The 14952-nt window shown below is 40.3% G+C and overlaps 1 protein-coding gene across 3 annotated transcripts in view; it reads right to left on the bottom strand.

The window, feature by feature from the left end:
• The window catches only part of LOC124166613, a 313116-nt gene extending 298697 nt beyond the window's left edge, over nt 1-14419 (bottom strand). For all 3 annotated transcript variants that reach the window (XM_046544214.1, XM_046544240.1, XM_046544224.1), the window contains exon 1: nt 13931-14419. The gene's annotated coding sequence lies outside the window, so the exon portion shown is untranslated. The remainder of the gene's footprint in view (nt 1-13930) is intronic.
• Nucleotides 14420-14952: the final 533 nt, after the last annotated feature.

Genomic DNA, 14952 nt, shown 5'->3' with positions numbered 1-14952 from the left:
ACAAAAACGACCAAATCAATTCAAATTGAGGTCAGATAGATAGAATAATAAACAAAAAGGAAAGATACGTCACAGCTTTTGATCCAATCCAGCTTAAAACTCAACTATTGGAGCAAAAATGTCATGATTGAATGTAAAGTTTGGAAGTTGACAGTTAATAAAACTTTCGTACAAATAGCGCACCCATTTTTCACGCTGGTTGCAGAGAAAAAAGCGCACGGGACAGGTTCCACGTGATACAATGCGAAATTGACAGGAAATTAATCTCATTTATTAAATATTAAATTCAACTTATCTCGGAAAATAAAAAAAGCTATCTCAATTCCCTCAATCACGTAAGTTATTCTACGATTGAGGATACCTATATTAACATTACACATGAAACAGATATAGCTACCGTTTTAATAAGGAGAATACGACCCGGTTTCATAAATCTAAATCTACGAACCCTCTCCACAATGAAAAAATCATACATATTAGACGACTTTGGTGATGACACTATTTTATTCCGTCGTTTAAAAATAGTGATTTAACAAGTCTTACGATCTCCAGAGGCCATTCGAGAGCTTAGGAGCTATAATATTCAAAAGCACATCTTCATCACTAACATAGTCATCAGCTTGTTGTTTGGAAAGATCTTAAAAGGATCTTGGAATGTTTCCCAATCTTAAAAAAATACTTGATAGCCAAGAAAACAGATAAAGTAGGAGGTTCCAAAGGACAATTTCATGCACATAATACCTACGCAAAGTTCGTTGTCAATTTAGCCGCTGAGTTAAATAGCAGCTTAATTGAATAGATATGATAAAGGGGTCCCCACATCGGGAGGAAAAAAATGATTCACAAACATCGACAGGGATTAGAGCATTTAAAGGAGGAATAATCAAAAAGACGAACGAAGGACCATCATCTCTGGGGAGACAACTCGGAAGGCAAGGGAGATGGGTTGATGTTGAGGATTGGGAAGAGAATGAAAAGCAGCAGAAAGTGCTTGGGGCGGGCTGCATTCCTAAAGACGCAGAGCGGGAACGGAGCAGGAGAGAGGGCGCTCACTCAACGGAAAGACCATCGACGCACGGCGAGAGTAGACGAAGCCAAAAAGAGAGTGTGTAGGAAAATGACGGCGATGAAAGAAGAAGGTGAAGCAGGAGAGTTAGAAAGTGAAGTGCGGACAATCGGATAGACGAAGAGAGACAGAGACCCAGCTGGCGTGCCACTCGTAAACATACACGATGAAGTCGTTTGATGCTGAAGATGGACACGATGAGTTCGTGAGAAAACATCTAGAATCGCAGCTGGAAATAAGCTCAATATTTTTTTAAGTTGTCCAAATATTGTCGATCACGATCGCTCATGCTTAATTTTTAGGAGGTTGCAAGATAAACAGTACTCAATGAAATGCATTTTGATATTCAAAAGAGAAAAATATTAATCCCATAACTGCACAGAATCATTGTAATACCAATCACTAATACGCAGAGTTATTCTGCGTACCAGTGATTGGTATTAGTGATCTACTCTAAGATTTTCTTTCAAAATTATAATAAGATACGAGGGTTGTACCAAAATTAAGGTTCCCAATTAGCTACAATGTAGAGGGAAGGTCCCAGGCTAAATCCAATTACAGTGATGATGGTAGATGATTTTTTTAACACTAATTAATTATAATACATATCAAACTGATACCAATCACTAATATTAATTCGCAGTTAGCAGAGTGATTTTGCGTACCAGTGATTGGTATTAGTGGTTTACTCTAAGATTTTATAAAAAATATAATAAGATGATATTTAATGAATGTTTTTTTTTAAAGATAACATTCATTCATCCCTATCGAATTCAGCTTCATAAAGCAAAAACAAATATGTGGTGTTGGCTAGGAGTGTATTAGATATTCTGGCCATGAGGAAGCCGAGGAAAAATCAAGGGCTTGCTAGAGGTTTCTGAAAAGAGAGCTCATTGTGAACCGAAGGAAAAGATAAGAAGAAGAGAGTTAACGAAGGTGGCTGTTATCTGAAAAATACCTGTGTGGAGAGGAACGCAGCGAAAGCATTTAACAACAAGAAATACATTAATTTTCATTTTGTGAACCTTTATAACGCATGCCTCTGCCCTCTGCAGATAGATGCCCCAAAAAATTGTCCAGCCAAAGTTTTAGATCACTGCAATAAAAATCGGATATTTTATACACGGAGATGAATGCCTGCGCCGCGAAAAAAAGACAACCTCTAGAACATCAACTTTTTCGCAAAAATCGGTCTTCAACGTAAGGAGATTCATACAGGAAAAAATGTTAAAAATACAGTTATAATACAAATGCAGTACAATAATTTAAATAAACAAAATACAGTAAAAAGAATTCTAAACATGAAAAGTGGCCATGTAACCATACTCCTTCTGAGTCGCAAGCGAATTAAGGCAGTAACTCTAAGAAAATTTTCATATTATAATGATCCCACAATTGACTTCAAACTGCTGGTAATAGAGTTCGATAAAAAATATTAATATAATGGTCCATAATTCAGTTCTCTTAATTCCCGTTTTCGACATCACTATCCACGCAAGCAAATATTTTAATAAAAAATATACGCAAAACGTTTTGTTTCGAATTGCGTAGTCACGACGGAGCCTTCTTAGCAGTGAGATGACGCGGAAGTCTTCCTCTTTCAACATCGACCCATCTTTTCCTCTCGTAAGGACTCAAGCGACAGGATTTGATGCTGAATGTGTTGATATGCACGCACGGATTAGTGTTTTGTTGACGTTGGATACGATTGGGAGAGGATTCGTAGGCGGTGATCGGATCAACAAGGTGTCGTGGGACAGGGCTGAGCTTAAAAAAAAAAGCATTGGATTTTGACTGCACATTTCTCTGAATGCGAGAGAAAGTGTGAGCAACCAGATTTAGTTATGAGCCATGATAGGTAAAGGTAATACGACAAGAGGTCAATCGGAGTGATTAATGTACGTGCAGATGGGTAAGAATCGAGGTCGAAGGACAAAATGTAACACATAAATTTAAAATGAACAGCTAACATAGCACCTAAATTTTCTGTAGGTCATTCCTCCCTAATATACACTGAAGATGCAAACATAGGAGAGAGAAAGTAGTCTTCCCGATCAGTTTTAATACAATTTTTCAAAACCACAGTTTTTAAGAAAGTTTTTTCTAAAGTATACTTTTTCTGACACTTTTTCTTGATGCATTCTCACTTATATTTTTCTGACGAATTGTTTTTTCTGAAACCTATATAAACCTATACTTGAGCTACGAGTTATACATTTACATTTATTAAATCACAACAATATAATTTGAAAAGAAAATCTGAAGTAGCCGATTAACGTCTCAGCACAAATATGAAAAATACTGTTGCTATGGCATTTTGTTGTGAAAAGTCTAAATTACAATTAGTGCATACTACCCAACATAAACTGGAAACTCAAATTTGTTGGAAAGCAATTATTTCTCGATGATATTTATCAGCATAGAAATTAAGCTATAAAATGTTAAACCCTAATCTCTAATACGATTACTTTGGATTAATTGGATATTATAAAGATGGAAAATTTTTACGAAAATTACCCGAGATAATACGCTTAGAAATATTTTATTTAGAAATTTCAATTAAGAGATAATTTTATCGGGAAAAATATTTTTGGAAAATTATATAGTTATGAAAACTGCATTAGAAATTTTGATAGGGAACCAAAAAGCAGATTTGACACTTCAGACGGCGCCAACTGAGCTGTAAACTTAAACGAGTAAAAAATCGTGAAAGAAGAGCCTGGAGATCCAGCCTCGTTACCATCTCCAATTACCTCATAACGCTCGCGTCAAGTACAATGCAAGGTACTCGTCATGAGTACATTGTCATGCGTAATCACAGCCAGGCGTTATAAGTGCCGGTCCAGAATGAGGCAATGTATGAATGAGGCGTAAATCACGAGACACATGGAAGGAACCGAACAATGGAAGGAGGAGCAGTTGCGTAAAGAAGGAGGGAAGTGGAACAAAGGGTTTTTGTGTGAGGTACCCTTCGTAATGATACTGGTCTTAGCAAAGGAAGACCGAGGTTTATTAGACAAGGGAGTGCACCATGAGTATGCGTCATATACAGTTAAAGTGTGGGATGGAAAGTTGCGAAGTCCAACGAATACATCAGCGTTGCATACACATAAAAATGCGGACAATGATGAGCAGGATGATCCCTGCCTTTGTCACTGAGAAGAGATTAGCTGCTTGTACAAATGAAAGTTTCAATAATTCGACAAAATATATATTTAATTAACTGATCCCCAGAATGCACGAGGAAATATTACTGACAGCTTATTGTTAAAGCAAATAATGCGTTCTTCTTGCATAAAATGACAAATGAATGATTATTAAACATCACTGCACCTTTTTCTTAGCTTGCGAAGTTCAAATTATTTGACTTTGAAACACTATCATGCATATTTTATTTATTGAATCAACGGGATAAACTCTTTACGTAAAAATGGTAAATTACAGATGCAAATAAGTTTAAGATATTTATGTATAGGATAAAATATATATTCACTCAATTTAAATTACGAAAATAGAGACCATTACTATCATTAAATACAAAAATTAATGTACACATTATTTGACACTCTTACAAGAACGATTACGATATTACTTTGCATTGATAAATCAAATTTATGCCTTTCTCTAATTTTCTCTAATGTGCACCTTGACCCTTCTAAAAAAAAGAACAATCCCTCTCAGCACCTCGGACGGCTAGAGATGCAAGCATGCGTGTAATTATGAACGGGAAGACGGGAGAGGCATCCGAGCGCATCTGACCCCGGATAGGGTCCAGATTGGGCAACTCTGCGCTTCCACCTTTCTTCATAGTGATACGCACAGGTCTCGCACCTCTCCTACCCGTCTCTCCACATCAATCCCAACTCCCATTCCTCTCTCTTCCTCTTTTTCCCATAAGATGTTACGTCCTCCCACATCACCCTCTTCCTTTGCCTTGACTTCCCCCGGCTAGCCCGCGACAACCTTTACTATCCTCCAACACCCAGCAAACTTCATCCTCATTTAAAAAATAATATTTTCAAAGCACACGCGGGAGGTTTCACCGCATCAAAAAAAAACCGTGTCCAATCTCTTTCTTTTATGCCTCCTTCATCGTCTAGTAGAAATGGACATGGGTCCGCCTAGGGGGATTTAAAAGACGAGGGATTGAGAATAGGTGCCGTGGATCTGGAGTGATGGCGTGAAGGCGCTAATGCGAAAGGCCGTACAAAACAAATGTCTGCCAATATCTGTGACTGTGGGCAAATGCGTGAGACTCCGATGATACTCACACGCTAAGTAGGGCTAAATTGTTGGAATATTATACAGCGAGAATCTCAAAAAGCAACTGATCCTCATCTATAAATGCTAGTATAGCATTTTGGACCACGATCAAATATCATCAATTTAATGCCAGAGGCTACAAACAGTAAACTTCCCATTAATTAAGAGAAAGTTACAAAAATTATAGTCTAGGATTTTTTCAAATACATTTAAAATAAGAGAAAAAAATCCCAGTATAAATGTTCATTAAATTAAGCTATCTTTTCTTGTTTCCCTATTTGAAAAGCGAGTGCTCTCACCCAAATAATACCTCTTATCGAGCGGAAGTGATACTTACTCCTACACACAAAAAACACGCGAGGAATCAACTTTGACAAGAGAGGTTCCAAAGGAATGCTCCAAAAAAGCGATCCCACGATTCCTCCACCAATAGCCGCGCCTTTATAATTCCCAACGAGCTAAGTCTATCCGGATAGGAGTCACGTAGCCATAGGAACCGTGGGGGACCGTCGACACGGCGCGGAGAGTTGAAGTCTCCAACACAACCACGCCCCGTCGGCGGCGGCTTCATTTCTTCTCGTCAGGATGTACACACGCGTACACGTGAAAAGAGTGAGCCGAGGCGGGAGAGATTGAATGCATTTTAGAGGAAAGAAGCGAGAAAGAGAGGCAACGTTTTTCGTTATGGAAGTAGGATGAGGCGGTGTATATATATATGTATGTATGAGGGTCAGGGGGCAGGGAAGGCGTCGGCCGTGGCCTATTTCCGGGCCAACAGTCGGCTGACTCCACCGAAACCGAGTGCCTAAGAGAGCGACGGAACGAGATTTGCCGGAGTGGGGGGAGATAAACCAGATGACATCCGAAGCGATGATGGGAAAGCTTGAGTGCACCGGGAAGCGGAGGATGTGGATCGGAGGAGGAGAGCGGGCTTCGGCCGCGAAAGCTGTTGATGCCGTCGATGGTCGCATATCGAGCGGTGAATTGCGGCTATTATTGATCGATGATTGTCGTTCTCCACGGTGGCTAGCCACGTCTCTCGGTGCGATGTCCGTCCTACTCTGCCCGCACTACTTAAAAAAAAAGAGAGTTTGGAAGAGGGATTCCAGGGCACCAGCGCATTTGGGTAAGAATGGAATTCGTCATAATCCCGGATCCTTCATCTGAAAAAAAAGCTTTTCCTATTTAAGCAATTGGGAATCAATTTTCAACAATGCAATGCAACAATTTTTTGGTAATAATTCATCACTAATCCATCAATATCTATAATAATCACTCATTTCTCATTAAAAAAAAAACTTATTTTCACCGACGATAAAGCGAGAAGTATTATAGCTACCAATTAGAGTTTTTTTACAAATTTAGGGAAAATGAAGTTATGCCGACATTTTTCTCCCAAATGGAACAAAAGAACAACTTAAAACACGAGAATATGCAAGTATACCAACAGCACTCACCCACACAATTCAGCATAATTAGTATTGACCAAAACAGTTTCTAATAACTTTACTCGGTACCCCAATATTTAGGCATGATTCTATAGAGTATAGATGATGATAATAGATAGTTCTGATAATGGTACTTGGAGGGGGTGAGTGAAACCAAGGTGATTGGAGAGATAACTGACGGTGCGGAGCCAGTGCCAAGTTTGCAAGCTGAGCCGGATTTTGCCTGATACGAAATGAAAGGAGCAAAGTTTAACGACTCAACCTACGGATGCAGTGCGCTATTAGAAACATCAACCAGAACCCACCCAAAAAGGATTAGGGTCGGTACTTCTGAAAACACCTCGGCCACCACCAGATTTCGCACCTGGGATATAGGGAAGAAAGTCCATAACTACAGCTACCACTCCACCGCGACTGCATTCTGCTTGATTTTGAGTGGTCAAAAACTCGCGAAACGGAAACTAACCGTCGCGACGGTGTAAATGAAACGTTTGATTTCTTCTAGCCACAATAACAGCGAATGAGATGCAGTGCTTTCCGGCTTCCAATGCTTATGAAAAGGGAAATAAAAAAGTAGGACGCCCGCAATGAGTACGGAATTATTTTTACGAGAGAAGAAAAATATACATTAAACACATCCTCGCCACAGGGATACCAAAGAGGCAATCGAAGTTGGAGGAAACGACACGCAAATAAACCGCAGAAGATTTTTCGAAAGACGTAGAATTAGTGTTATCATGTTCATAGGCGCCGACTCCATGGGGCCTGAGGGGGCTCGAGCCCCCTCAATAATTCGTTTGGGGGGGCGGAGCCCCCCCAATAATTCAAGAAATTAATTAAGTTATATTATGCAGTGGCGCCGACTCCATGGGGCCTGAGGGGGCCCGAGCCCCCTCAAAAATTCGTTATGGGTGTGAGGAAAAAATGTGTCAGGCTTGTCGATTTTTCCCGGAGTGTTCAGATATCGAGATTCGACTTATCAGGGTTCTAATGTTGATCATATGACTCTTTTAAAATGCTTAAAAAACTTAAAACTCACTACTTATAAAATTTCCCAGGGTAAGATCCCCGGTTAGGGCCCCCCCAATATTTTTTGTAAGCCTGATCATGTTTAATTCAAAAACAATTTATTGAGCTACGTGCACTTATTTCAACTGATTCCAAACTGAAATAAAATGAGGCTAAAAATTATATTTCTGCCATGTCAATGAATTATTTAAGAAGGCAGAGGAAACAAGGGAATATACCCGTCATAATTTATTTCCATTAAAAAAACTATATAACTACCTGCCTAATTGAAGTTAATCCATGAAGTTCAAGGAGAGCAGGAAAGCCTCAGAAAGTCACAATAATCGCCCTATTCCCCTGAAGAAAGGTTAAATATTCAAATCATACCGGTTTCCGGCCAGCCCGACATTTAGTAGCCGGTAAGAAATTAGGTTTTCACGAAAAAATCAATTCAAGTAGCTTTTAATTTCAGCCCGAAGTGCATATTTATTATCAGGACACATATATTTTTCATTCGATTTATTCCATCGCCATAATACCCACTTGAATCAAGACCAATGATGGTTATCGACAGAGCTTTTGATTTATGAAAACTGCATTATAAATGAAAGTTTATATATGTTTCCATAATGACAAAAAGGTACATTAAAAAATTTGAATAATCTAAATACCCTTATCAGTATAAGAGTGGCATATCGCCCTTCATCTGTATTCCGGTGAATTGATAAAGAGTTTTTACCGATAGCCACACTTCCTACTGCATTTTAGACGCCGACCTTTGAAAGGTCGTTTTTCGTTCCACTTCGCCATGTAGCAGAACAGTACCGTCTCAAAATAAAACGAGGGCTTGTGAGATGAAATATACTAGGAATATAAAAAATAACTTAAAAGAGGCCGCATCGAGAAAAAAATCCATAAGTCTATTAAGGCCAACTCTCCGAAGCATCAAGGAATTTATCCTGAGGTTTTATGATTCGCTGAAGCGGGCACTGCTCAATTTGTGAGCAAGAAATCTGCTCTTCCTCTTTTCCCATCCACTCACGACGAAAGCTGACTGAATGTAGCGATTTCCTTGCTCAGCAACGATTTACTTGCTGGCTAAGTGACATTTCATTGAAAATAAGAGCAGTAAGTATGCAAGTTGACTAAAGGTGGATCAGTTATCTCCTCTAAAATCCATAACGCGATGAAAGCATAAAAAAAATTCGAATGGATAACTATCAATGTACCAACAAATTCAGATTTTTTGCAGCTGTCCTTCATTTTCAATCTGAAGCTTGTTGAAAATTTTTCATCTACCAATTCCGAAGTGCTGCGATCATACGGTCCTGTTTTTTGTAGGTCTCATTAACTACCACTAGTTCTCAGTCCCTATCCCTTCCTGGGCTTCGTTCACGTATTCTTTCCTACGGTCTTCTTCTCGGTTAGACTATCCAGGAAAACTCTAACTAAAGGATGTTGTTTGATGGATCCAATTCAACTTCTATCTTTAATCTCATTCCCAAAATGATTATCTTCATTTTCTGTTTTTTTCCACCATGTGTCTTTTCTATGTAGAACTCTTCCCACCTTTTCACTACATTTTCTTTCTCTATCAATAATTTTCTCTGATAATCCCTAATTAAATTTGATTTGGTTCTATACTTGTGTATGTATATCTTTGAGTACACTTGGTTCTACCTTCATCTTCTTTCATTATCCTCTAAATACTGCACCTCTAATACGGCAAAATTCTCTTTATCTTTTTCACACATAAATGTGATTTTCTTCTTGACACATATTATTCCTCAGGATTGCCATTTTTCTTTAAATCACTATTTTCATTTATTATTTATAGCTTATCATTTGTGTCCTAATTATTCCAACACATTTGTTTCCTTCCAAGGGTCGATCCAGGATTTTTAAGGGGGGAGGGAGGGAGGAGGTCTCCCAGCAAATGGTCTTCTCATATTTGAGATTGAAAAGAACACACGGCAATAGGGTGGTTTCCTATTATTTTTTTATTGCCTAAATCGAATGATTATTACTCCTGGAGTACGTATTTCACGCATTTAGATTTTTAAATGACGATATTTATTTTTCGCGATTAAATGAAAATTGAAAATTTTCAAGCGCGCGAAAACGCGACGGCTAAGTATGAATGCCGGAAAATCTCTCCGTGTGACGTATTTCTCGTTCCCGCTGCCGCTCTGTGCGATGACCTTGAGGGAGGCTTGAGCGCTGATACGACGCAGGATGCTAGCGGGTAGCTGAGTACCCTGCTTGCTGGTAGCGCTTGGCTTAAATAAGGATTATTAATACCTTATCAAACGAAGAAAACTTTCCGACCTTAGCCAGTTTAGGTGATTATTAAGACATGTTTCCCTGAGCTCTGTGCCTCATGCATGCATTGGTAATCTCAGACGATGTAAAACTCCTATCTACTCGTATACAAACTAGGTCCCTGTGACGTCACGTGGAGTGGCATCGCTTGGGCGCCAATCTGGCCTTTTTCAAATGAGGATAAAAATAGACCATTGCCATTCGTCTAAAGCGGTATTTCTAAAACGAAATAATTTGTATATTATGAATACACTAATGGTGGGTAACGAATCGCAATCAATGCCATTCGCTTTCTTTGATGAAGGAAACTACCCTATTGCTGTACCAAATATTTCCTTTATTTAAATATGAAAGCTGTTTATGTGATATTAAATTATTGATGTTCCGTAATATACAAAACAAAACGAACGCAGTGATAATCGTATTAAAAATCTTGTCTCTTTCTTAAGCGTCTGGGAGGGGCACGTCCCCCAGTCCCTCCCCTCTTTAAATCCTCCTAAACTTCTTCCAAGTAATTTCTGAGCAAGTCCTGTTTAAAGTTCGTTTGGGGATTCAATAATCCTCGTAGTGCGAGGTGGCATTGAGAAAGGGGCTGTTTTCTAGTCTATTCTGACCCCTCTGAATTCAATGCGTTAATTTCACAAACCTATGCCATATTCCAAAGTGAGGTTTACCCTCGCTAATCCGAAACAACCTTTGGGCTAAGCCACTGAGTCATTAATACCGGATTCATGATTTATAATTGTGCGAAAGATAAATGACAAAAAACTTAACAAATGAAAAATGAAAGATAATGGTCTGAGAGTAAAATAAAGATGATTCAAGTCTGACTTGTGGATATTAGACAAATAACTTTCGTAATAATTTAGGGCCGTTTCTAATTTTTGCTGCATGAAAAACAAAATATCAACCATAGGCAATGGTATATTCTATAGACAATCTGTTTCTTTTTTTTTTAATGATCCCAATAGAGCTTTTAAAATAACCTTGGTAAATATGCATGACACCTTCACTGGTCCTTTCGCAAAGAATATTACTCAAACAAATTTAGTGCCATTTTTATACTAGATAAATCCGAAGGCCGTGGGTACATCGGCTATATCTTCTATTCATTTTTCATCAGTAGGCAGTGATAAAAATTCTTATCGATATAATTCTAGCAAAATATAAGGACGATAGTGACATCATATGCGAGAAATTACCTCATTGAAAACGTATTTTGAAATGTTCAATCATTAACAAAATAGTTTCTCAAAAGGCTATCCTATAAAATATACTTTAAAAGCATATGCTAACGTGTACATATAGCTTAACTAAATACGTTATATCTGATGTAGCAAGAATCATAGACTTAATTAACTGAATTAATTGATAAGTGTTGAAATTCTGATACTCAGGAAATAATTTCAAGAGCTAAAGCATCATAATTTTATGTGTAACACAAGATAAGATAATACGTAATTGACGAATATGTTTGAAGGAAACATAACAAAAGCATTAAATGGCAATAAAGCTGTATTCCATTTCCTAATCACCTTCAACCTCATGCGATACAACAGCCTACAGAATTATTTTACTCCTCTCGCACTCATCATTTGAAAATCATTCCCCAAAGAAAACTTCCGTAAATAATTTTGGGACAGTATAAAGGCAGGCAACAAGAAGAAGGCCACTCTCATAAACCTAAATTTGACTGGCAAAACAACAGAATCAACATCGCACACACGTCGACCAGGAAATGCTAATATTCGCGGGGAACCAATGCGCCCGAACTCACCGAATTCGCCTGCACAAATCTCCAGAGCGGCGGAGCATCCTACACCTCCTCCAACTTAATTGCATCTACCCTCCACCGCTCACTCCTCATCTCTCTCTCTCTCTCTTTCTCTCTCCATCTAGCCACTCACTCGCGTGACTTGCGGGGGGTTACAGGAGAAAGAGTGATGGTATAGAAAGGGGATGTGCGAGTGGCGTCGAAGAGGACGGACCTCTGTGACCACCACCACGGGAGGAAGAAGAAGAAGAATCTGATGGCAAAAGGAGTGGGTGAGGTGGACTTGAGGGGGCTCGATGAGGCGAGAGGTAGGAGGGTCGAGTGACGACGACGAAGAAGACTGCGGTGGTGGTGGTGGTTGAGAGGTCGGCCTGTTGGGGGAGGACGGGGAAACTGGAAGCCGGGGAATGTGTGAGCGAAGATATTGAAAGGGAAAAGAGATAAGGGTGGGGGAGGAGTGGGTGGGAGGCCGGGAGGGAGTGTGGAGGTGGGTGCCGGGGTGGGGAGGGGGAGGTTGCGGCTGCGGTGACGGTGGCGAGAGGGGGTTTTGCGAGGGCAGGGCGGCAAATGAAGGAGGGATGGAGTTCGATGCCCGCGATGTGAGGAGGGAGGCGCATGCATGGGAGTGTATTAGCAGGGCGAGAAAGGGGTGTTGGCTCAAGTGGAATGGATGGGACCAAGATGAGAATGATGTGGGATGGACCACGCAGCCCTGCCGGTTGATAATTGTCCTCTTTGGAGACTTGAATCACACGATTGGCAATTGAGGGGCTGAGAGGTAAGAAGCTAGCTTAATTTGAAGGTGACAGCGAGTTTTTATAAACACGCTTTTGGGAAATATGTATAAAAAATATGCTGTGGCAACATCGCTCCTCATCATTTTTGTAGGGAATATTTTCCAACGATTTTAAGAACAAAAATACAGAATAAACTGGACATGTACGGGGACAGTGTATCAGCAGGGCGAGAAAGGGGTGTCGGCTCGATTGGGGTGATGTGAAGAGTGGCAGTTGAGGGACCGAGAGATAAGAAATAGCTTTGAGGAATCCTTCTCGGATTCTACACTGGGTTAATTCAGTCGTATTGGCCGACGTTTCGGGAAACGACTCTCTACCATTTTCAAGGCGTTTTGCTGAATGTGTCTAATTTTACACTGAACGCGGACGATTCGTCGAAACGGTCGATTCGGTCCAGTGTGGAATTGGACATTCATTCAGCAACACGCCTAGAGAAGATGTACTCCAAAACGTCGGCCAATACGACTGAATTGACCTGGTGCAGAACCCTAAAAGGATTCCTCAATATTATTCACCAGGAAAAAATTTTCCAGGACACGCTTTTGGGAAATAAGTATTGAAAAAAACATATTTTGGCAGCATCGCTGGTCATCCTTTTTTTAAGGGAATATTTTCCAACATTTTCAAGAACAAAAAGACGATAAATGGAACATGCTTGGGGACAGTGCATTAGCAGGGTTAGAAAAGGGTGTTGGGTGGGGTTGAGTGGGGGTGGGCTGGGCCAAGTAGCACTGCCGGTTGGTAATTGTCCTCTTTGGAGACTTTTGAATCACAAGAGTGGCGGTTGAGTGGGGGGAGAGATAAGAAATAGCTTAATTTTCAGGCGACACCGAGTTTTTAAAAATAAGCTTCCAAAAAAATATATTTAAAAAAGTGTATTCTGACAATATCGCTCGTCATTGTCATTATTGTTTTGAAGAATAATTGCCAACGATTTTAAGGACAAGAAGGCAAGGGACATTTTGACAATTAAAAAAAAAAGATATTAGAACGCATATAACAGATGTGCATGGAATTAAAACTCGACGGTAAAGTATGCACAATCTCAATAAGTGGATAAATGTCTGACTATAACTATGTATTAGGTTGGAATCATTGGCAGGAAAGTTCAAATTGAAATGCATGCAGGGCAAAGTACGGGTTACTTTTGCGTTACATCTCGACGGAATCTTAACCCACATTGCGATGTGAAAAAATAGGAAAAAATAAATAAAACGGTTGAAGCAAATTAAGTATTAAAAATTGTATTTACCTCTCCAGAAAAAATCCTTTCAGCCACTCGAAAAATATTTCCAAAAGGGAAGGCAGCAGAAGCTCAGGAAAATCCAGGAAAACCGGCGGTTGACAATGTCCGCGGCGATTGATTTTCAATGAGGAGGTAGATGAACGCTTGATGGCCCCTCCCTCGCGTAAAGTCCAGCACAGGGTGCACCACGCCACTATCCCCCTTCACGAGAGCCCGCGAGAGAGCGCGGCGAATGTTATGACGGGTTATATATTAATTTTATTCGATTCTCCCGCGAAAGAGACAATGATTCACCTCCCCTCAAGTACCCACACACTACAGTTCTTCCAACCGCGCGCACACGATCAGCGAACGCCTCCTGGGGCGGCTACTTCCACCACCGGCTTCCGGCAAAAAGGGCGAGCAGCCAGTCAAACACAACCACGGACGAGCGACCGAGAGCACCTCTTCCGCCAGGCCCAAAGCAGTAGCGAGGGCGACCGTCTCGTCTGCAGAGCGGCGGTCCACTGAACGAACCTCCGCTCCGCCGACACGGGTAGGGGAGAGGCCTCCCCTCATCCTCCTCCTCTTTCTCCTCGTTTTCGCTTTCTCTCTCTCTCCCTCGCATCGTCCTCCCGGACGAAAGTTGGGGAGAGGAGGGGGTGGGCTGGTCACGTGGCCTCTCTCTCTTCGGTCTCGCGAACGCGCTGCGATTCGGGAGCGCGGGAGAATCGTCGCAGGGTGCGAAGAGTACGTACTTTTCGACATCTTAAGGTTTCCCTGGTAGCTACAGCCATGGCTTACAACTAACTCTATCGAAATTATACGAACGACAAAAATTTAACAAATCAAATATAATGGTCGGAGAGTAAAACGAAGTCGTTTCAAGTTTGACTTGGTGAAATCAGACTTAACAGGTAAGTTTCGAAATATTTTTTTAGGCATATCTAATTCTTTGTTGAATGTAAAACAAAAGATCAACCTTAGGCAATGGTGTACTTCATAGACATATCTGTTAAAAATAAATCCATAAAGAGCTTCAAAAATAC

This window comes from Ischnura elegans, chromosome 1, assembly GCF_921293095.1.
Source record: "Ischnura elegans chromosome 1, ioIscEleg1.1, whole genome shotgun sequence".
Lineage (NCBI taxonomy): Eukaryota > Metazoa > Arthropoda > Insecta > Odonata > Coenagrionidae > Ischnura > Ischnura elegans.
The sequence above is the reverse complement of the archived record's forward strand: the minus strand, read 5'-3'. Positions and strand labels throughout refer to the sequence as shown.